The sequence below is a fragment of the Bos taurus genome, chromosome 21, assembly GCF_002263795.3.
Source record: "Bos taurus isolate L1 Dominette 01449 registration number 42190680 breed Hereford chromosome 21, ARS-UCD2.0, whole genome shotgun sequence".
Taxonomy (NCBI): Eukaryota; Metazoa; Chordata; class Mammalia; order Artiodactyla; family Bovidae; genus Bos; species Bos taurus.
The window spans coordinates 42,828,015-42,851,832 of record NC_037348.1 but is presented as its reverse complement, the minus strand read 5'-3'; the positions used below and the strand labels follow the sequence as shown (position 1 = coordinate 42,851,832).

The window sequence follows — 23,818 nt, the reverse complement described above, 5'->3', positions numbered from 1 at the left end:
ATCTTACTTGATCTTTAGCCTTTAGAGAGAAACATTTACAGCCAAGAAAATTACAGCTCATAGAAATTACTGGATTGCTTGGCATCCAACTTCTAGTCAGTAGCACAGACAGGAAAAGAACGAGGCCTGCCATCTCTAAATCCTGCGGACTTCCCACTCAGCCTCATGTCCAGCCAGCCGTGGGGCAGCAGAAAGTGGAGCGAGGGCCACAAGGGCAGAGAAGACAACTGACTGTCACCAATTTGAAGAACTCCCATTCCAACATTAAAACTGGTTTATACTAGTGGGGCATCAACCTTTCATTACTCACAACATGCTTCTGAAATCTCTGATGCTGCTTAAACTAAAGGAGCCACCATAAAATAAAATAAAATTTAAAAAAAGACCAAGACATTCCAGTATGCCCTACAAACTCTAGAAGACCGCTTCAAACAAGCTTTAAGAATACCTTCAACTGTTTTAGTAGTTATGAACAACAGGTTTAGAAATTAGTCTCTTCTGCTTGAATTCAGTTATTAGTCAAAGTCATATGACAAGGTAAAAACTGGCAGTTTTCAACAGGGCCTCTTTTGGAAGGCTTTTCCTTCTATCTACTGTTTCTGGGCCCAGACCCCTCTCCTCCATTTAAAAAAAAAAAAAAACATTTCTAAGAAAGCCTCTCATATATATTCTTGATGTGAATGTAAGCCATTACATTACTTACGCCAGTGACATTTATTTTTAATGCTTTACCTCTAATTAAGAAAAGGAAGCCTTTGCAGAGGGCCGAGGGAATTCAGGCATTAAAGAATGGACTGGGAAGTTAATTTTAGAAGGTGGATCTCATCTGCAGTCTTACCATATACCTGGGATTGGGCAGCTCCCCCCAAAGCTCCCGATGTTCATGTATATAAAAAACCTAATACAAAGGAGGATCCAGATGACTATTTTCCACTAAACATCAGACTGTGAAATCAAGTATACATTTTCAATATATCTCTTGCAAAATCTTCCCATTTTGAAATCAGGAAAAAGTGAACTGAAAAAGCAGCATTATATATAGTATCAGATCAGATCAGATCAGTCGCTCAGTCGTGTCCAACTCTTTGCGACCCATAAATGCAGAGTCCCCACGAATGGGTTTCAGAGGTTGTCTTGAAGTAGTATGCAAATTACGGGCATGTGTGTGCAATGCCTTGTGAAGATAACTTAAAGCTTTCATCACATTTTCAAAGAAATTACTAATATAAAATAGGCTAACATTGACTTCAGAATTGGAAAGACCTAGTTTTTATTCCTAGCTCTACCGCTTTCTAGCTGCATGAACTTGGACAAGTCAACTAACTTCTCTGTACCTCAGATCCCTCAGCAGACGTCCAAGTATTATTGTCAGGATTAACAGAGATAATGCATACAAATCACTTTGAAGAAAGTAAAACATAAACCCTGGGGAGCTGGTTAGTATTATTACTAGCAGAGCAAAGGACTAGAGGGACTAAGAGAAAGGAAATTTTCTTATCCAGATGCAAAAAGAGGCAACGGGGGATCAAAGCCACAAATTTGGCAGAATTTACAGTTGGCTGAGGATATGTCTAGTTATCTCGGCAAAATGTTACACCTGGAAGGAGGCCTACTGATCCCTCATTTTATAAATGAGGAAGATGAGACCCAGAAAAGGGAGGTGTCACTACATCATAGAGTTAGTAACAGAACTTGGACACTGAATTTTGGTCCTACTCCAGGCAGCCGAGAACAAAGAGAAGCTGCCACTGAGGTACTGTTGTTAACCAGCTACAAAAAAACCACTCAGCTTCATCAGATTTATAGATGTTTTTCCTCCTTTGCAAAAGGACCTTTGGTCCTGGGCATCATTAATCAAGATGTCAGTGCATTTCATTTTTAGTTCTTCCCCCTTTGCTCTCTTTACTACAGAAAAGGCTGTGTGCGTGGGAAGATTTATGATGGATTTAAATATGTCATTGTACCTGTTTTAACCTTTGAAACCAAGACTCCCACTGGGAACTGTTAGAGAGAATGTCATGAGGAGTACATTTCCATACGAGCTCTCACTTGCACAGAGAATGGATGTAAATGAATATTAAACTGCCAAGTAGTCAAAGATGGAGTTGGTTCATAATTCTATTTCCTCTCAAACATGAATATGTGTTATGCTAGAGATTTAGAAAAACTGAACTGGTAAAGGACTTGCATAGAGTTTACAGATTTAATTTGCCCCAAACTTTAGATCTATTTAACTGGAATATCTTGTCTTTCAAGGGAACTTAATTAATGCTACTCATTGTCTCATTCTAATTAAGAAAAAAGTCAAATTTTGCTCTGAGTTAATTCCAACAAAATTCTGCTTGTTTTGGCCAAGGCGGAACCCCAAAACTCCTGTGAACAATTATACTAATTTTAAAATGCTTATGAATACATTTTACTAATCCATTGAAATATCCTCAGGAAGTTATGTTTTCCCTGACATGCTAATGCCACTCAGAGCAGAGGGAAAATTTTAAATGATAATGTGATGTTCTTGGATTAGAAGAATCAATATTGTCAAAATGACTATACTACCCAAAGCAATCTACAGATTCAATGCCATCCTATCAAATTACCAATGGTGTTTTTCACAGAACTAGAACAAAAAACTTCACAATTTGTATGAAAATACAGAAGACCCCAAAAAGCCAAAGCAATCCTGAGAAAGAACAACAGAGCTGGAGGAATCAACTGTCATGACTTCAGACTATACCACAAGGTTATAGTCATCACGACAGTACATACTGGCACAGAAACAGAAACACAGACCAGTGGAACAAAATAGAAAGCCCAGAGATAAATCCAAGCACATGCGGGCATCTTATCTTTGACAAAGGAGGCAAGAATATACAATGAAGAAAAGACAGCCTCTTCGATAGGGGAAAACTGAACAGCTACATGCAAAAGAATGAAACTAGAACACTCCCTAACACCATACACAAAAATAAATTTAAAATGGGTTAAAAACTTAAATGTAAGGACAGAAACTATACAATTCTTAGAGGAAACATAGGCAGTACACTCTTTGACATAAATCACAGCAAGATTCTCTCTGGCCCATTTCCTAAATTAAGGAAAATAAAAATAAACAAATGGGACCTAATAAACGCTTTTGCATAGCAATGAAAACCATAAACAAGATGAAAAGACAGCTCTCAGAATGGGAGAAAATAATTGCAAATGAAGCAACTGACAAAGGATTAATCTCCAAAATATATAAGCAGCTCATATAACTCAGTATCAGAGAAACAAACAATTAAATAAAAAAATTGGGCAGAAAATCTAAACAGACATTTCTCCAAAGAAGGCATACAGATGGCTGATAAACACATGAAAAGATGCTCAATATTGCTCATTATTGGAGAAATGGAAATCAAAGCCACAGTGAGGTTATCATCTCACACTTTTCATAATGGCTATCATCAAAAAGTACACAGACAATAACTGTGGAGAGGATACGGAAAAAAGGGAACCCGCCTGCACTGTTGGGAAGGCAAACTGATACAGTTATTGTGGGAAACAGGATGGAGATTCCTTTGAAAACTAGGAATCAATCTACTCTGCTGCTGCTGCTAAGTCGCTTCAGTCATATCCAACTCTGTGCGACCCCACAGACGGCAGCCCACCAGGCTCCCCTGTCCCTGGGATCCTCCAGGCAAGAACACTGGAGTCGGTTGCCATTTCCTTCTCCTATGACCCAGAACTCCCACTACTGGACATTTTTCCTGAGAAAACCACAATTCTAAAAGATACATGCACCCTAATGTTCATTGTAGCAATATTTACAATAGCCATAACATGGCCACTCCAGTACTCTTGCCTGGAGAATCCCAGGGATGGTGGAGCCTGGTGGGCTGCCGTCTATGGGGTCACACAGAGTTGGACATGACTGAAGTGATTTAGCAGCAGCAGCAACATGGACACAACTTAGATGTCCACTGACAGATGAATGGATAAAGAAGATGAGGTACATATATACAATGGAATATTATTCAGCAATAAAAAGAAACAGATATGAGTCACTTATAGTGAGGTGGATGAACCCAGAGCCTCTTGTACAGAGTGAAGTAAGTCAGAAAGAGAAAAGCAAATAACATATTAACATAATACCTGGAATCCAGAAAAATGATACTTAGGAACCTAGCAGAGAATGGACTTGTGGACACAGCAGGGGAAGGTGAAGTTGGGACAAACTGAGAAAGCAGCATTGACATATATACACCATCGTGTGTAAAATAAATAACGGGAAGTTACTTTTTAACACAGTGAGCACAGCTTGGTGCTGGGCTGGGGTCAGGGGAGGGGAGGGAGGCTCAAGAGGGAGGATATAGATATATATATAATTATGACTGATTCATGCTGTTGTACAGCAGAAACCAACACAACACTGTAAAGCAATTTCCACCAGTTAAATAATAAAAATAAATAAATTTTAAAAAAGAATAAAATGATAATGTGAGAATTCAATCAGCCAATCAGCTGACCAAAAATGGTTAGTTTTATACCAAAAAAAAAGTGGGAAAACTTTCCCTTAAAAAGTGTTTGAGTGGGAAGATTAGATTGGGAATTTGAGATTGATATGTAGACACTGCTATATTTAAAATAGATAACCAACAAGGATCTACTGTTAAAAAATTTTTTTAAATAAAATAAAATATGAGGGGCAAGCTTTTAAATTTGTTTGAGAATATAGAGAACATATGAAAATAAGAATTTTTTTCAAATTAGAAAAAATTAGCAAATAAGAATGCAACACAGTGAACACTGTTGCTGAATCACAGCTCAAGAAAGCAGTGAGGGTTGAGTGCATCCAGTAAGGCTTTACAGCTGAAAGAAGAGATATGTGCTAGGCTCTGGGTCACTGGCTTTTAGTTGTGAATGAGAATTATGAGTGCAGAATTTGTGCTGCAATGTCTAGCTGGGGCCATGATATAAAGAAAGCACATTCATCTTCTTAAATAGCTTCAGTTTGAAATAAGATTTTTTTCCTATCGTTGACTATGTTATAAAAATCAAAATAAAACAAACACAAGAATCTAAAAAAAGAACCTAAGTTTGATGAGAAATAATAAATAAATGCATAGTCTTTTATAGCTTTTATAGCCTTGTGCTTTAAGCTTCAATACATTTCTTCTGGAAACCTGCAACACATTTATGCAACTGCATTTTAAAAGATGTATGGAATTTTAGGGTAACCACATTAAACAGATATGAAATATTTATTCTTATTTATGATCCTGTGGCAGACAAGAAATATGATTTCTTGTAGCTCTTTAGGAAAAGCTAGGCCCAAGAATTTTTAAAACCTAAAACAAACAATAAAAAAACAGAAGTCCAACTCTGAGAAGAAAATTCACCATTTTTTCTAACATAGTTTTACATATCTGCAATTTAATTTATGAAAGTTTAAAAAGAAATATTTTAAAAAATATGGACACCTCAACTTTATCTAATTAAGAGATACAAAAAAAAGAACATATGAAGCAGAAAAATAAATGAGGAAAGCATGCAATTATATGCACACAAAACAATGCCAACTACTGTGCTAACCCATGCAGAATTTAGGTTCACTTTGATCTACCTAGCTCATTATTCATTACAGAAGACCAGAATCCAACTTATATGCACCCCAGCGAGACCTACTAGAGTGAACACATTTCAACAGAACCCAGCAAAATCATCAAGTCCATGCGGGTATTTAATAAATAGTTTCTGCCACAATAATGAGGTATCTGTGTATCCACGTATACAAATCTTACATTCATCTACTATACAATATAGTACAGAACACAAATAAATAAGCTAAAAATACCTCATTGTCTTTGAATGTCTCCTTACAACAACTACCCTTTAATAACATCAAGTTTTCATTCAGATCAGATCAGATCAGTCGTTCAGTCGTGTCCCACTCTTTTCGACCCCATGAATCGCAGCATGCCAGGCCTCCCTGTCCATCACCAACTCCCAGAGTTCACTCAGACTCACGTCCATCGAGTCAGTGATGCCATCCAGCCATCTCATCCTGTCGTCCCCTTCTCCTCCTGCCCCCAGTCCCTCCCAGCATCAGAGTCTTTTCCAATGAGTCAACTCTTCACATGAGGTGGCCAAAGTATTGGAGTTTCAGCTTTAGCATCATTCCTTCCAAAGAAATCCCAAGGTTGATCTCCTTCAGAATGGACTGGTTGGATCTCCTTGCAGTCCAAGGGACTCTCAAGAGCCTTCTCCAACACCATGATTTACCCCTAAGTGTTCATTACCACACTATTTTTAAAATTGCAACAGAGTTTTGAGGTGAGGACGCACCCCACCCCCCACAGTCATAACCATAAGGTGTAAAGTGCTCAGGATGTCTTGGCAAAGGTCAGACAAAATGTAAATATGCATGCCAACTACTGTGTTAATCCATGCAGAGTTTCTAGCATAGGTGTGAACTAACTTTCCCTGAGGAAGATCTGCTAATTATTCATAGGTCTAAGTTTCTCAGGTTGTAGTCGATCAGCAAAATAATCAAAGGAAATGCTGATTGTTCCCTTCTGTCCTGATTCTAAAGTCATACAAATGTATCATCAGAGATGCAAAATTATGGAAAAGAATAAAGCAGGATTCCTCATAGTAATAACCCAAACTGGATGCTACACCTACCACCATGCTACAGTAGATACCATATGAAAATATGGGGAGAATCAACACAAGAACTGACCAGACTGAACTCCAAAAATGTTTCACCAGGTAGGTGACATTTAATTTACCTGTGACTTGGGAAATGTATAGCAATTTTTCTAGAAATAGAAGTTTATGGTAAGGAGTAATATTATTTCCCAGGGAGAGAGAAACCATGTTTCAAGGCATGAATTTCTGAAAGGGCCTGAATTTTCAGAGGAGCAGGAAAGAGAACAACAGACCAGATGAGTCCAGATTGTGAAGGAACTTGCAGGCTGCACCCAGACATTTGGACTTTACCTAGGTTTCCCTGGAAGATCAGCTGGTAAAGAACCTGCCTGCAATGCAGGAGACCCCAATTCGATTCCTAGGTCGGGAAGATCCGCTGGAGAAGGGATAGGCTACCCACTCCAGTATCCTTGGGCTCCCCTTGTGGCTCAGCTGATAAAGAATCCCCCTGCAATGAGGGAGACCTGGGTTCTATCCCTGGGCTGGGAAGATCCTCTGGAGAAGGGAAAGACTACCCACTCCAGTATTCTGGCCTGGAGAATACCATGGACTGTGTAGCCCATGGAGTCGCAAAGAGTTGGACATAACTGAGCGACTTTCACTGGGAGGGCAGCCAGAGGCTAAGAGAGGTAAACATTGCAGTTGAAATATTTTTTAAAACAACATTTCACCTGTGTTACTTCCAGGATGCGGACATACGTGCATAAAGGAGGTAGTCTCCTACATGTGTCATGTGGATGACTCTCCCCATCTTGTCAGTAGCACCTAACTCCCCAAACTACAGAGGTGGATTCGTTTGGCCAATGTGATAATATTAATTCCCTTTGCAGTAGCGAAGGTTTGAGCTGCAGCCATTCTTAACACTGTTGTTTGAATGATTTTATAGGGTCTTTTGATAGACTTTAAGTTTCTGGAAAGAAGGGACACTACAATGCATACTGAAAACTTTCTTTGGAATTTCACCCAGGCTAGCTCCCTCCTCATGAATCAGTTCTCCAGTAGACCTTATACTCACTCTCTCTTCCTCGGGTGAAGAGCATATCACTTTCCATCTTCATTTCACATATTCCATGTCTATTAAACAATGATTTTGGTAAATTTGCCTCATTCAAATAATGAAAAAAATTAGTGGTTTGAGTATCTCATAACAATAGAAGCAGCTTATACTAAAAGCCCTCTAGTAACAGCCATGCTGCTAAAATGAAGACAGAAGAAATTTCTACCCTATTCCTTTTTATTCTGTTCACATGTGTATAAAGAAACACAGCCCTGAGCCCTAATGGCAGGTGATAACAGTTATACCAGTTTGATTTGTGCCCAAGGAGGGCAAACAAAGCCACAGAGAATCAGTTGTCTCTGACTCCCCAGCTACCTTCCTGGTTTGCCGCAGTGGCCTGGTCTAATGGGCTGTTTCTTGCTTCCTGTTACCACCACGCAAGTCCACCAACTTTGTGTTATTTACTGAACATCCTCATAAACTGTTTCACATCTCTCTCCTCCCCAGATTACTATGCACACACCCACAGATTCATGCCAAGACCCAGGTTTTTATCATGTTATTTCTTTGTTCGTAGGTGTCTGTATAACTACTGTATCAAGCCCAGACTCCTCCGAGGGATTTAAAATATTTGTGGCCCTTCAAAATGTGTCTCCTCTAAGTTCAATGACATATATCATTCATCATTCCTCGACTCCAGGGGAAAGCCCCTTCCATCTTTTATAATCAAAGCATCCTGTGCACAAGCTATCTCCCAGGCCTACACAAGGCAGCACAAAAAGTTATACCAGGAAACTGCACAACCTCCAAAGGTACCATTTGTATATAACCTGAACAACTATAGGTGGGCAGTCCTGAGCCTGGACTTCTCTACAGAATAATTTCTAGCTTAAAAAGTTGTCGTGAGAATTAAGAGAGAAACATTTACTTTTTCTGGATTCAGTTTTTCTTTTGTAGGTAAACACTGTTAATATAACAGTTAATATAACAGTTAATAAAACATAATATTTTGAGGCATTTCTTACAATTATGAGTATGGGTGTGTATTCATTCATTCATTTAATAAAAATTTTTTTGACCATATAGCATGTAGGATCTTAGTTCCCCAGCCAGGGATTGAACCAGTGCCCCCTGCATTGGAAGCACGGAATCTTAACCATGGACCCCCAGGGAAGTCCTAAGTAACGTAAAAGAGTACATCTAAAACATACGGGCTGGTGTCTGGCGTGGACTTATTACTTCCTTCCCAAAATTTTTACTTTTTTATAAGGTTTCTCAAACAGTCCATTCTAAAGATCAGTCCTGGGTGTTCTTTGGAAGGACTGATGCTGAAGCTGAAACTCCAATACTTTGGCCACCTCATGAGAAGAGTTGACTCATTGGAAAAGACTCTGATGCTGGGAGGGATTGGGGGCAGGAGGAGAAGGGGATGACAGGGGATGAGATGGCTGGATGGCATCACCAACTCAATGGACATGAGTTTGGGTGAACTCCGGGAGTTGGTGATGGACAGGGAGGCCTGGCGTGCTGCGATTCATGGGGTCGCAAAGAGTCGGACACGAATGAGAGACTGAACTGAACTGAAGGTCACTTGGCAAACTGAAAAAGTTCAAAAGAGTAATTTCATAGGAGTCTTTGCTCCTAAATAAGTGATTTTAAATCCCTTGCTGTCGATTTGGGAGGAAAGGAAAAATGGAACAAGCAAGACATATCCAAAAGCCCTCTGTTCAAAAGTGTCTCCTTTGAGGGTGGTCAGCTCTAGCCTGTGCACTGGAACCACTAGCGGAGACTTTAAAAGTATTGATGCCTAGGTCCAAACTCAGACTCTCATATCACTGTCTACAACAGGGCCTGGGAAATGGGCTTGTTAAAGCTTCCTAGGAGATTCTACTGCATACTGCTACTGCTACTGCTAAGTCGCTTCAGTCATGTCCGACTCTGTGCAACCCCAGAGACGGCAGCCCACCAGGCTCCCCTATCCCTGCGATTCTCCAAGCAAGAACACTGGAGTGGGCTGCCATTTCCTTCTCCAATGCATAAAAGTGAAAAGTGAAAGTGAAGTTGCTCAGTCATGTCTGACTCCTAGTGACCCCATGGACTGCAGCCTGCCAGGCTCCTCCATCCATGGGATTTGCCAGGGTGTGAGGACACTGCACTAAAGTAAAAAGAATATTAGACTTGAGGCTCTGAAAGCTTGTTTGACTCCCAGGTCGATCACCTACTAACATTTCTGGGACTTAATTTCTTCATCTCTACTAGGGGATTAAGGTAAGGATTGAATAAAATACTGTAAGTAAAAACTCCTAGAACATATCAGGATTTCATTAATGTCCCCATTTCTAAAACTTCACATTCCTACTTGTGATGAATCAAAATACAAAATATTTTAAATTAAGAAGAGGCTTAAAATACTAAGCTTCTTCTTAATTAAAAACATGAGCCCCCATCCTCACATCCATTCATCTCAACCATCTAGTACAAGAAAACCAGAACTAATATCTTATACTTTATATCCAATAAAATTTCTCACACCTATAGAAGGGTGTGAGGGTGTGAGGACACTGCACTAAAGTAGAAAGAATATTAGACTTGAGGCTCTGAAAGCTTGTTTGACTCCCAGGTCGATCACCTACTAACATTTCTGGGACTTAATTTCTTCATCTCTACTAGGGGATTAAGGTAAGGATTGAATAAAATACTGTAAGTAAAAACTCCTAGAACATATCAGGCATTCAGTAAATGCTATTGAACAAAAAACTCTCCAGGAAAGGGAAGAATTAACTCATATCCTACCTCTGGGCTGCCCCTAGAAATATCTAACTCCCTGAGATCATAAAAACTGATGGCTACTGTTGCTCAGTGATTGTTCATGCTGACATTATTTTAAAACTACTTTTTAAGCAACAGATCCCAATAACACTTCTCTAATCAAAATACTGGTTTCTTTAGATTTTTCTCATTGGACTCATTTCTAAATCCTTTAATGATATTTATTACTTTTCCCTAAACTCCGTTTTTATGGTTTCCTTCAAATTGGGAAGCCTGTGATAATTATCATTTTCCATTCTACTATTGCTAATTAAAAATTACACAGCTGGACAATCTAGTAAACTTGGTGGGCCACCTCAATAATTAGTCCTCCCATCCTCAACTCTAAATATGCAGGCACACGTGGCTAAGGTCCATACATAGCCAAAATCTTTCACAACATGTGTCACAAATAACTAAAGTTATTTTTTCCATGTCACCCTTCCCAAGACTTCCCAAGTCTTAACCAAGAATATTCATATGTATTATTAAATATGTTCTTGATGTGAGATTTTTAGATCTTCCAAAATCATCATGAAAAATATTAATCATGCAACTATCAAAAAGTATTTATTTAGCACTTAGAGTATGTGTGCAGGGGGTGGAGGTAATTACTCAACAACTAAGACTTTTTTTTCACATAATTACATATCTAAAATTAGCCTTCTTGAACATTAAACACTCTTGTTCAATTCAGTTCAGTCACTCAGTCGTGTCCAACTCTTTACAACCTCCCTGTCTATCACCAACTCCCAGAGCTTACTCAAACTCGTGTCCATTGAGTCGGTGATGCCATCCAACGATCTCATCCTCTGGCATTCCCTTCTCCTCCCACCTTCAATCTTTCCTAGCATCAGGGTCTTTTCAAATGAGTTAGTTCTTTGCATCAGGTAGCCAAAGTATTGGAGTTTCAACTTCAGCATCAGTTCTTCCAATGAATATTCAGGACCGATTTCCTTTAGGATGGACTGATTGGATCTCCTTGCAGTCCAAGGGACTCTCAAGAGTCTTCTCCAACACCACAGTTCAAAAGCATCAATCTTGTTACTTCATCCATTTTTCATGGTCAGTGATACCAACTGTCTTTATATAACCTAAGCATTAATAATAGGAAAACCTTTTCCACTGTTAATCATTTTACTGAAATCATACTTCCAGGACACTTGACAGCTAGTATTCATATTTCCTGAGAAGATACACCCTGAGGAAGACACATTAGCCGAAAGAAGATTCAAGCAACAAATCTGGGCTTTGGGAAAATAAAAAACTTCAACATCCTCATATCTACAAACAGAAATCAGCTTCGTTTTCTCGCTTTCTGAGATTTGAATATGCTTTGGGGTTGTCATCTGATCCCATATAAATACCAAAAAAAAAAATTAAGTTGCAAAAATTGGTACCAGGTTACCCTTACTTGCATAATAGATTGCACAATTAAAGTACATATCAAAGATATGAGGGGAAAAAAGCAGTAACTATCAAACTGTTCTGGCATTGACTCAGAGAAAGACATAAATTATACATCATGACCAAGCATATATATATATATAATGAAAGCCAAGTTTCACAAAATAGTATTTATCCTACTTTATGTAATTCTACTTCAGTTTCATCTCTTTAGTTCATTGAATTGATTTCACAACCACTAAGATGGCTGGATGGCATTGCTGACTCGATGGACGTGAATCTCAGTGAACTCCGGGAGATGGTGATGGACAGGGAGGCCTGGCGTGCTGCAATTCATGGGGTCGCAAAGAGTCGGACACGACTGAGCGACTAATCTGATCTGAACACACTGAGATATACTTTTTGAAAAACAGCCATCTAAAGAATGAAAGGGAAAATATTTACTCCTGGGGCAAATGTCTTTGCCCCAAAACAAAGACATTTGGTCTTTGATCTTAAACTAGTACTTATTTAACTTAAGATACGTTACAAAGAAAAGAAATGCAAGAAGGCAAAGTGGTTGTCTGAGGAGACTTTACAAATAGCTGAGGAAAGAAAAGAAGCAAAAGGCAAAAGATAAAGGGAAAGATATACCCAAATGAATGCAGAGTTCCAGAGAATAGCAAGGCGAAATAAGGAGGCCTTCTTAAGTTAACAATGCAAAGAAATAAGAGGAAACCAATAAAATGGGAAAGACTAGAGATCTCTTCAAGAAAACTGGAGATATCCAGGGAACATTTCATGCAAGAATGGACCAAAGAGAGGACAGAAATGGTAAGGACCTAACAGAAGCAGAAGAGATTAAGAAGAGATGGCAAGAATACACACAGAAGAACTATGCAAAAAAGAGGTCTTAATGACCCAGATAACCATGATGGTGTGGTTACTCATCTATAGCCAGACATCCTGGAGTGTGAAGTCAAGTGGGCTTAAAGAAACATTATAATGAACAAAACTATTGGAGGTGATGGAATTCTAGCTGAGCTATTTAAAATCCTAAAAGATGATGCTATTAAAGTGATGTACTCAATAGGCCAGCAAATTTGGAAAACTCAGCAGTGGCCACAGGACTGAAAAATGTCAGTTTTCATTCCAATCTCAAAAAAGGGCAGTGCCAAAGAATATCCCAACTACTGTATAATTGCACTCATTTCACATGTTAATAAGGTTATGCTCAAAATCCTTCAAGGTAGGCTTCAGCAAGACGTGAACAATGAACTTCCAGCTGTACAAGCTGGGTTTAGAAAAACCAGAGATCAAATTGCTATCATCTGCTGGATCATGGAGAAGGCAAGAGAATTCCAGAAAAATATCTACATCTGCTTCATTAACTACGGAAAAACCTTTGACTGTGTAATCACAACAAACTGTGGAAAATTCCTAAAGAGATGAGAATACCAGACCACCCTACCTGTCTCCAGAGAAACTTCTATCTAGGTCAAGAAGCAACAGTTAGAACTTTACATGCAACAACCAACTGGTTCAAAACTGGGAAAGGAGTACGTCAAGGCTGCATATTGTCACCCTGCTCATTTAACTTCTATGCAGAGTCCATCATGCAAAATGCTGGGCTGGATGAATCACAAGCTGGAATCAAGATTGCCAGGAGAAATATCAACAACCTCAGATATGCAAATGACACCACTCTAATGGAGGAAGGTGAAGAGGAACTAAAGAGCCTCTTGATGAGGGTGAAAGAGGAGAGTGAAAAGCTGGCTTAAAACTCAATATTCAAAAAATAAGATTGTGGCATCTGTTCCCATCACTTCATGGCAAAATGAAGGGGAAAAAGTGGAAGCATTGACAGATTTTATTTTCTTGGGCTCCAAATCACTGTGGATGGTGACTGCAGCCATGAAATTAAAAGGCAACTGCTGCTTGGAAGGAAAGCTATGACAAACCAAGACAGTGTATTAGAAGGCAAGAGACATCATTTCACTGACAAAGGTCTGTATAGGCAAAGCTATAGTTTTTCCAGTAGTCATGTACAGATGTGAGAGCTGGACCATAAAGAAGGCTGAGTGCCCATGATTTGATGCTTTCATATTGTGGTCCTGGAGAAGACTCTTGAGAGTCTCTTGGACTGCAAGGATATCCAACCAGTCAATCCTAAAGGAAATCAACCCTGAATACTCATTGGAAGACTGTTGCTGAAGCTGAAACTCCAATCCATTGGACACCTGACTGCAAAGAGCTGACTCACTGAAAGAGACCCTGATGCTGGTAAAGACTGAAGGCAAAAGGAGAAGGGGGTGGCAGAGGATGAGATAGTTTGATAGCATCACTGACTTAATGGACATGAATATAAGCAAACTCCAGGGCTTCCCTGATGGCTCAGATGGTAAAGAATCTGCCTACAATGTGGGAGACCTGGGTTCTATCCCTGAGTCAGGAAGATCCCCTGGAAGATGGTATGGCAATCCAGTACAGTATTCTTGCCTGGAGAATCCCCATGGACAGAGGAGCCTGACAGGCTACAGTCCATGGGGGTGCACAGAGTCAGACACAACTGAAACGAGTAAGTGGCAGGAGATAGTGGAGGAAAGAGGAGCGTTGTGTGCTACAGTCCATGGGGTTGCAAAGAGCTGGACACAACTTGGTGACTGAACAACAAAATATTACAAACTGAAAACTACTTAAAAATCTTTTAATTGAATATTTCACACAGTTTATTAAGATCAGATCCTCTAAGCCCTAAACTATGATGTCAGAAGTTTAGTTCCACTCAGAGTTCCTGTTATAAAGAATTTATGAAATGCCTGTGGTGTGTTTTGGATGTACCCAAGAGTTCACCCTGGCTGTTGCTCACTGTTCCAGCCAGTAGACTCCACAACTGCCACCTTAGTACAACCTCTGCCACCATAGGCAGAGCCTGTTATGCTTCCGTGGTAAGCGAAAGAGAATATTCTTTCCCTCTATATCTGTGGAGCAAGGGGAGGAGAGAAGCCCAAGCACCCAGGCACAGAGACAGCTGAGACAGGTCCTCCAAGTTATACCCACAGCCCTTTCCCTTCCCTGGGTACCCATGCTGCCAGGTGGTGGCTGCTTAAGATGGGTTCTAGGACTGAGAACACACTTTACCACAACCATACTCCCTCCCTGCTCTGGGGAAGATTCCTTGCCCCATAATGAAGGTGAATCCCCTTCCAGGAGTTCATCATCCCAGGACTTCCATTGTCTTCAGTTCGTCAGGTACATCTGATATGAGAATCCCAGCTGTAGAGAGGATCCAAGCCTTTTCCCCAGTAAGCCCTCCAGGCCCTCCATGTGAGTCACTGCGTATCTAGATTTAATTCCACATGTCAGGCACAATCTCAGTCTGGATATAGCCCAGTCAGAACATCTTATAAACACAGTACCTACTCAGTGTTCTAACTTTGAGAATCTTAAGTGTGTTATTTAGGGAGCTGATTCCAGTAAAGTCACTTCAAGACTTTCACTTGTCATCCAGCCACATCTTTTAGTCTAAGCTTGTCTCTTTCCTGCTATCATGCTTCCAGGAATATAAATAATATTCTAAGATGACTGTTAATCAGGAAGCATAGTTATCTACACTTATTTAGCACCCAAATATATTCATTCAGAGCAGAAATTGCAGTTAGAGTCAAACCCTTTTAAGGTTCTTGTTCTGGTTTTCCTGCACAGAACAGCCTCCGAATCCAAAGGAATGGGGGTGGGATGGAGGGGTGGGGGAGAATTTCTAAAAATGGTTCAGCTTGCCTCTCATATTTCTTCCTTAAGTATTGTATCTGGAAGCTAAGAAGCAAAATTTGTGGATTACATATTTTAATCTTAAGGTGAGACATTTTTAATTCACCCTCTAGAACAATAACCACCACCCCCTCCCATTTTGGGGACTTTAGTGGTTTTTAGTTCATCCTAAGGCTGAAACTCCAGTACTTTGGCCACCTCATGCGAAGAGTTGACTCATTGGAAAAGACTCTGATGCTGGGAGGGATTGGGGGAAGGAGGAGAAGGGGACGACAGAGGATGAGATGGCTGGATGGCATCACTGACTCGATGGATGTGAGTCTGAGCGAACTCCGGGAGTTGGTGAGGGACAGGGAGGCCTGGCATGCTGCGATTCATGGGGTCGAAAAGTATCGGACACAACTGAGCGACTGATCTGATCTGATCTGAAGGGTTATAATAAAACTTCCCCTAAGAACTTGGAAATAGGTTGGTAAGAGTAGTCTCTGATTAATAAACTTTCAGATCAACACAATGACCAGAAGAGAAGTTTAGTTACCTTTAAAGAAAAAGAATTGTTCAGGCCCTCTAGTTTATTGACTGAAATCCTTACCAAAGGAGGAGTCAAACTGAAAGTGGGTTGGGAGGAAGACCAATACAGCTACCTATAGAAAGAATAGACTCTCCCAGGCAGACTCCCCAGACAAGATCTCCAAGATTCCTGAATTACTCACAGACTCTCCCCCATGGGAGAGTACTGTCCCAAACGCATTTGGGCCTGAGTCATCCAATGCCATTGTCTTAATTCAATCCTCACCAAGCAGGCTTCCTGCTTGTTAATTCCAGAGCAAGCCTGCCTACAGGGAGAGAAGGCACTGACCATACAGATTTGGACTTATTGTACAGGAGACAATTGCATCAGAGAAGGCAATGGCACCCCACTCCAGTACTCTTGTCTGGAAAATCCCATGGATGGAGGAGCCTGGTAGGCTGCAGTCCACGGGGTCATGAAGAGTCAGACACAACTGAGCGACTTCCCTTTCACTTTTCACTTTCATGCACTGGAGAAGGAAATGGCAACAGACTCCAGTATTCTTGCCTCGAGAATCCCAGGGACAAGGGAGCCTGGTGGGCTGCCATCTCTGGTGTCGCACAGAGTCGGACACGACCCAAGTGACTTAGCAGTAGTAGTACAGGAGACAGGGATCAAGACCATCCCCATGGAAAAGAAATGCAAAAAAGCAAAATGGCTGTCTGGGGAGGCCTTACAAATAGCTGTGAAAAGAAGAGAAGCGAAAAGCAAAGGAGAAAAGGAAAGATATAAGCATCTGAATGCAGAGTTCCAAAGAATAGCAAGAAGAGATACGAAAGCCTTCAGCGATCAATGCAAAGAAATAGAGGAAAACAACAGAATGGGAAAGACCAGGCAATGGCACCCCACTCCAGTACTCTTGCCTGGAAAATCCCATGGATGGAGGAGCCTGGTAGGCTGCAGTCCATGGGGTCGCTAGGAGTTGGATACGACTGAGCGACTTCCCTTTCACTTTTCACTTTCATGCATTGGAGAAGGAAATGGCAACCCACTCCAGTGTTCTTGCCTGGAGAATCCCAGGGACGGGGGAGCCTGGTGCGCTGCCATCTAAGGGGACACACAGAGTCAGACACGACTGAAGCGACTTAGCAGCAGCAGCAGCAGCAGAGATCTCTTCAAGAAAATTAGAGATACCAAAGGAACATTTCATGCAAAGATGGGCTCGATAAGGACAGAAATGGTATGGACCTAACAGAAGCAGAAGATATTAAGAAGAGGTGGCAAGAATACACAGAAGAACTGTACAAAAAAGATCTTCATGACCCAGATAATCATGATGGTGTGATCACTCACCTAGAGCCAGACATCCTGGAATGTGAAGTCAAGCAGGTCTTAGAAAGCATCACGACGAACAAAGCTAGTGGAGGTGATGGCATTCCAGTTGAGCTATTTCAAATCCTGAAAGATGATGCTGTGAAAGTGCCGCACTCAATGTGCCAGCAAATTTGGAAAACTCAGCAGTGGCCACAGGACTGGAAAAGGTCAGTTTTCATTCCAATCCCAAAGAAAGGCAATGCCAAAGAATGCTCAACTACTGCACAATTGCACTCATCTCACATGCTAGTAAAGTAATGCTCAAAATTCTCCAAGTCAGGCTTCAGCAATACGTGAACCATGAACTTCCTGATGTTCAAGCTGGTTTTAGAAAAGGCAGAGGAACCAGAGATCAAATTGCCAACATCCGCTGGATCATGGAAAAAGCAAGAGAGTTCCAGAAAAACATCTATTTCTGCCTTATTGACTATGCCAAAGCCTTTGACTGTGTGGATCACAATAAACTGTGGGAAATTCTGAAAGAGATGGGAATACCAGACCACCTGACCTGCCTCTTGAGAAATCTGTATGCAGGTCAGGAAGCAACAGTTAGAACTGGACACGGAACAACAGACTGGTTCCAAATAGGAAAAGGAGTACGTCAAGGCTGTATATTGTCACCCTGCTTATTTAACTTATATGCAGAGTACACCATGAGAAATGCTGGACTGGAAGAAACAAGCTGGAATCAAGATTGCCAGGAGAAATATCAATAACCTCAGATATGCAGATGACACCACCCTTATGGCAGAAAGTGAAGAGGAACTCAAAAGCCTCTTGATGAAAGTGAAAGTGGAGAGTGAAAAAGTTGGCTTAAAGCTCAACATTCAGAAAACAAAGATCATGGCATCCGGTCCCATCACTTCATGGGAAATAGTGGAAACAGTATCAGACTTTATTTTTTGGGCTCCAAAATCACTGCAGATGGTGACTGCAGCCATGAAATTTGCAGCCATGAAATTAAAAGACGCTTACTCCTTGAAAGGAAAGTTATGACCAACCTAGATAGCATACTCAAAAGCAGAGACATTGCTTTGCCAACAAAGGTCCATCTAATGAAGGCTATGGTTTTTCCTGTGGTCATGTATGGATGTGAGAGTTGGACTGTGAAGAAGGCTGAGCGCTGAAGAATTGATGCATTTGAACTGTGGTGTTGGAGAAGACTCTTGAGAGTCCCTTGGACTGCAAGGAGATCCAACCAGTCCATTCTGAAGGAGATCAGCCCTGGGATTTCTTTGGAAGGAATGATGCTAAAGCTGAAGCTCCAGTACTTTGCCCACCTCATGCAAAGAGTTGACTCATTGGAAAAGACTCTGATGATGGGAGTGATTGGGGGCAGGAGGAGAAGGGGACGACAGAGGATGAGATGGCTGGATGGCATCACTGACTCGATGGACGTGAGTTTGAGTGAACTCTGGGAGTTGGTGATGGATAGGGAGGCCTGGCGTGCTGTGATTCATGGGTCGCAAAGAGTCTGACACGACTGAGCGACTCAACTGAAATGAAGTGATCCAACCACATATACGAACCGAGCTACCCAAAGATGCCCAGCCCTTGCCCTAGGCAACTGGGATACAGTGGAGAATTATACATTTGAGGTCCCTGGAACTAATACAAACAAATAAATAAGGAAATTAAAGCTAATGATAAGAACTATTACCAAAAATAAGCTGAATAGTGGACTAGATAATCCTGGGAGAGGAGATGAGTGTTTTAGGAATAGGGATCAGGAATAGCTTCTTTGAGAAAGTGACATTTAATATAAAATCAGAGGGTGAACCCCACTCTGAACATTTTCCAAAAGCATGTCCCAGCTAATGTAAGTTATATATCAACAGGATGGTAGAGAAGACCATGATGACAAGATTTAGAACAATCAGTGTGAAAGGGAGTTTGAGGTGTGTAGACAAGTTAGGTAAGGGTAACTCCTTTTTCTGTGCTTGCCTTTCACCAACCATAGCACGGGTCCCAGCTCACTCCCAAACCCTGCTCAACCCTCTCCCAGGTTTGTGCCTCCAGGTATCAGAACTGGACCATGCCTCTGGCTCACTGTTTGATGAGGATCCAGAATCTACCAGATCAAGCTAGAGGATGAGCGTTTCTAGGCAGAGGACACAGGAAAAGCTATGAGGCAAGAACCAGCCTAACATTTCTTTGGAACTTTCAATCCGCTTGGAGCTTTATAAACAAGGGGAAAGTAACAGGAGACACGGATAGAGAAGCAGGCAAAGACAGAGCCACAGGAAGAGAGCTGGATTTTATTACAAGCCAACAGGGAGCAAGGAGTCACATGACCGATTTACATGTTCACAAGATCTCATGGCTGCTATGCAGAGAATAAACTGCAACACAGTAGAAGAGGCTCTAAAAGTAGCCCAGGCAAGCAGCAACGTGGCTTGATCCAGCTGGCAGCAGTAGTATAGGGAGAAGTGAATGGATCTAGGGCATATTTTGAAGATGGATCCCTAGAACTTTTAACAGACATATATGTGGGGTGTGGAGTCATGTTTTGGCTTGGCAAAAAAAGGGGTGCCTTTTACTGAAATTGGGAAGACAGCACTGGGGAGGCATTCAGGGCTTTTCAATGAGCATATCGGTTCGAGATGCTCACTAGAGACATAAGATGTCTGTTAGGAAGTTGGGGCTCCTAGAAAATGTTGTGATGGATATACATAAATTGAGAAATTATCTGTGCCTAGATGGCTGGACCATAAAGAAGACTGAGCACTGAAGAATTGATGCTTTGGAATTGTGGTGATGGAGAAGACTCTTGAGAGCCCCTTGGGCTGCAAGGAGATCAAACCAGTCAATCCTAAAGGAAATCAACCCTGAATATACATAGGAAGGACTGATGCTGAAGCTCCAACACTTTGGCCACCTGATGTGAAGAGACAACTCATTGGAAAAGACCCTGTTGCTGGGAAAGATTAAAAACAAAACAAAAGAGGGTGGCAGAGGATGAGATGGTTAGATAGTATCACTGACTCAAAGGACATGAATTTGAGCAAACTCTGGGAGGACGGAGGAGGCTGGCATGCTTCAGTCCATGGGGTGCAAAGAGTCAGACATGACTTAGCAACTGAACAACAACAAGATGGTCCTTAAAGCCACGGTATTCCCATCCTTGTGATTTTTTTTTTCACTGTATAATAAATAAACTGAATAATTCACCAAGGCATAAAGACAACCGATGCCCCACAGCAGATGGCTGGCTTTGCCCCCGGACTGGGCCTGCCTGTCTGGTTTGCGTGCACCTAACTTAAGAGCTCGGAGAAGGCGATGCCACCCCACTCCAGTACTCTTGCCTGGAAAATCCCATGGACGGAGGAGCCTGGAAGGCTGCGGTCCATGGGGTCGAAAAGAGTGGGACACGACTGAGCAACTTCACTTTCACTTTTCACTTTCATGTATTGGAGAAGGAAATGGCAACCCACTCCAGTGTTCTTGCCTGGAGAATCCCAGGGACAGGGGAGCCTGGTGGGCTGCCATCTATGGGGTCGCACAGAGTTGGACACGACTGAAGCAACTTAGCAACAGCAGCAGCAGCACCAACTTAAGAGCTGCTTCTACAAGGATGTCTTGCTGTGATTCCACATATAAAATTCTGTGACCCAGAGCCCTTTTTTCTTGGGGATCCAGTGTGGAAATCTGAAGAATGACATGTATTTAAAATATTTTTAAATGCATCTAAATGCTTAATTGGTTGATTAAAAAAAATATTACACAGAGGGGAAACTTAAATAAGTAGGAGACCAAAACTAAACCCTTGTGTTGACAGGGCCATAGCTCACTCATCAGAGCTCTTTGACTTTGGGTTCAAGGCAGAAGGGCTCTATTATTAGACTTATTATTAGAAAATTCTGTTATTATAATATTCAGAGACTGTTGGTTAAGTCACCCGATAAACTAAGCATCAAAGAAAGTAATAATAGAACTCCTAGAATTAAGTTAACATAAGACAATTTCACTTTACCCCTTAAAATGTTATTAACTACTCTGTGACCACTGTGTTGACTTCCTGCTCTCAAGGGCTCCATTCTCAGCAGGGCAGACAGACCACACAGTGGGACAGAGCTAGATGGAGGCAGGAAGAGTGAGTGAGAAGGTAATAGGCAGTTCCAATGAGAAAAAGTAAACTGCCCTACAGGGGATTTCTCAACACTGAACAAAATCCTGGTTGACATACAAAACTTCATGTTCCATATGGAATGAAAATTTAAGTTTTTACCTACGCACTATTGATACAATTAAATGTTGTTAGTTGACACATTGTGTTTAGACGCCCTTAGCATTTTTAGTCAGAGAAGGCAATGGCACCCCACTCCAGTACTCTTGCCTGGAAAATCCCATGGACAAAGGAGCCTGGTGGGCTTCCGTCTATGGGGTCGCACAGAGTCGGACACGACTGAAGCGACTTAGCAGCAGCAGCAGCAGCATTTTTAGTGGAGTCTTCTAAGGAGATTTCCATCCTCCCATTCTCATTTATCATTTACCACATTTTCTGTGTAAATCTGAAAGATTCTGTGCTTAATTGGGCTTCCCTGGTGGGCTGCTGTCTATGGGGTCACACAGAGATGGACATGACTGACACAATTTAGCAGCAGCAGCAGGCGGCTCAAACAGCAAAGAATCCTCCTGCAATGTGGGAGCCCTGGGTTCGATACCTGGTTTGGGAAGATCTCATTTTAGAGAGCAACAGTTAACTTTCCTTACAAACTCAATCCTGCATTTCCTCATGGGAGTCACAGAAGAAGTGCAACATTAGCAGGAACAGAGGAGAGTAGGATTGCTGAGGAGCCCCCGATTTCCTTCTATCTCCAATCTGGAGGAGCTAGAGGGCTGGTGGTGGTGGTGGTTTAGGCACTAAGTTGTGTTCGACTCTTGCGACTCCATGGACTGTAGCCTGCCAGGCTCTTCTGTCCTTGGGATTCTCTAGGCAAGAATATGGGAGTGGGTTGCCATTTCCTTCTCTAGCTAGAGGGCTGCTCCTCTGATTAAAGGGACTGTGCAGCAGGACACACCACACTCTGCTGCCACAGGGGGAAGACCAGCCAGCTGGCACTCCAGTAAAGCTTGTTCCCAGCTGTCTCTGATACCCTTTTGGTGCTTTCTCCTTCCTAAGAACCTATAGAAAGAAGATCACCCCACCTGCTCAGCCTGGGAGAGGCCAAGACACCTTGGCATTCTGGCCTTTTTGTTTTTTCTCTCTAAAACCCCTCCCCTTCCCTTTCCTGAAAACTCTCTCTTTTGGAGTAGCTGTGTCCCAGATTTGCTGAGCCAGTCTGAGGAGGCTGAGCTAGATCAGCTCCAGGATTTGGGGCACCTGTGCTCCCTCAACTGTCCTTTCCCCTCACGATGATGGCTGCATCTGATAAGTCACTTAAGCATTAAGATCCAAGAATCTGTTTGGTCTTTGGTTGTAGATCATTTGATATGAACCAGTTCAGGCAGAGGAATTCTCCTTAGGATCTCACCTAACTGACTAGAAAATTACATTGGGGTTTGGGGCCAATGCCCTGCTGCTGCTGCTGCTGCTGCTGCTGCTAAGTCGCTTCAGTCGTGTCTGACTCTGTGTGACCCCATGGACTGCAGCCTACCAGGCTTCTCCGTCCATGGGATTCTCCAGGCAAGAACACTGGAGTGGGTTGCCATTTCCTTCTCCAATGCATGAAAATGAAAAGTGAAAGGGAAGTCGCTCAGTCGTGTCCGACTCTTTGCGACTCCATGGACTGCAGCCTACCAGGCTCCTCCATCCATGGGATTTTCCGGGCCAATGCCCTAATTGGTTATAAATCTGCCTTGCTTTTTTGCCCACCATTGACCTGAGCGTGTATTTCCCTTGGGAACCTGGAAGAGAGAAGAGGCCGTCAGAGGGCAAGATTCCCTGTATCTTGAGATCCCCAGGCCAAAATCTCTATTAATAGCACTCTTTACTAGCATCTCCATTTCATTATTATCAACAGTCAGGCTTCTGAAGGGCTCAAGAAGTTACACACATTCTTTTAATGTTTGAACTTTAGATGAGCTGTTATAAAAGCACCTTTGTTCTGCATGATGCATTGTACCTGGATGAAAGAACTCATTCTAAAAGGAAAACACTGCCCTCCCCCACCATGCCAGAATCCATGGTTTGCCACAAAGGCAGCATGGACTTCAACAGGAGGTAGTAATCACATACATATACAATCGGCTCAGTTTGACTTTTTTTTTTTTTAATCTATGAGAGTCTTTAGTAAACCTTTTGTAATATTTTTATTCTTTACTACTGATTTCTATGGCAT

General features: G+C 41.7%; 1 protein-coding gene across 3 annotated transcripts in view; it reads right to left on the bottom strand.

Moving 5' to 3' along the window:
* Window positions 1-23,818, bottom strand: part of AKAP6 (A-kinase anchoring protein 6) — a 500,589-nt gene that overhangs the window by 363,507 nt on the left and 113,264 nt on the right. The gene's annotated exons all lie outside the window — the stretch shown is intronic.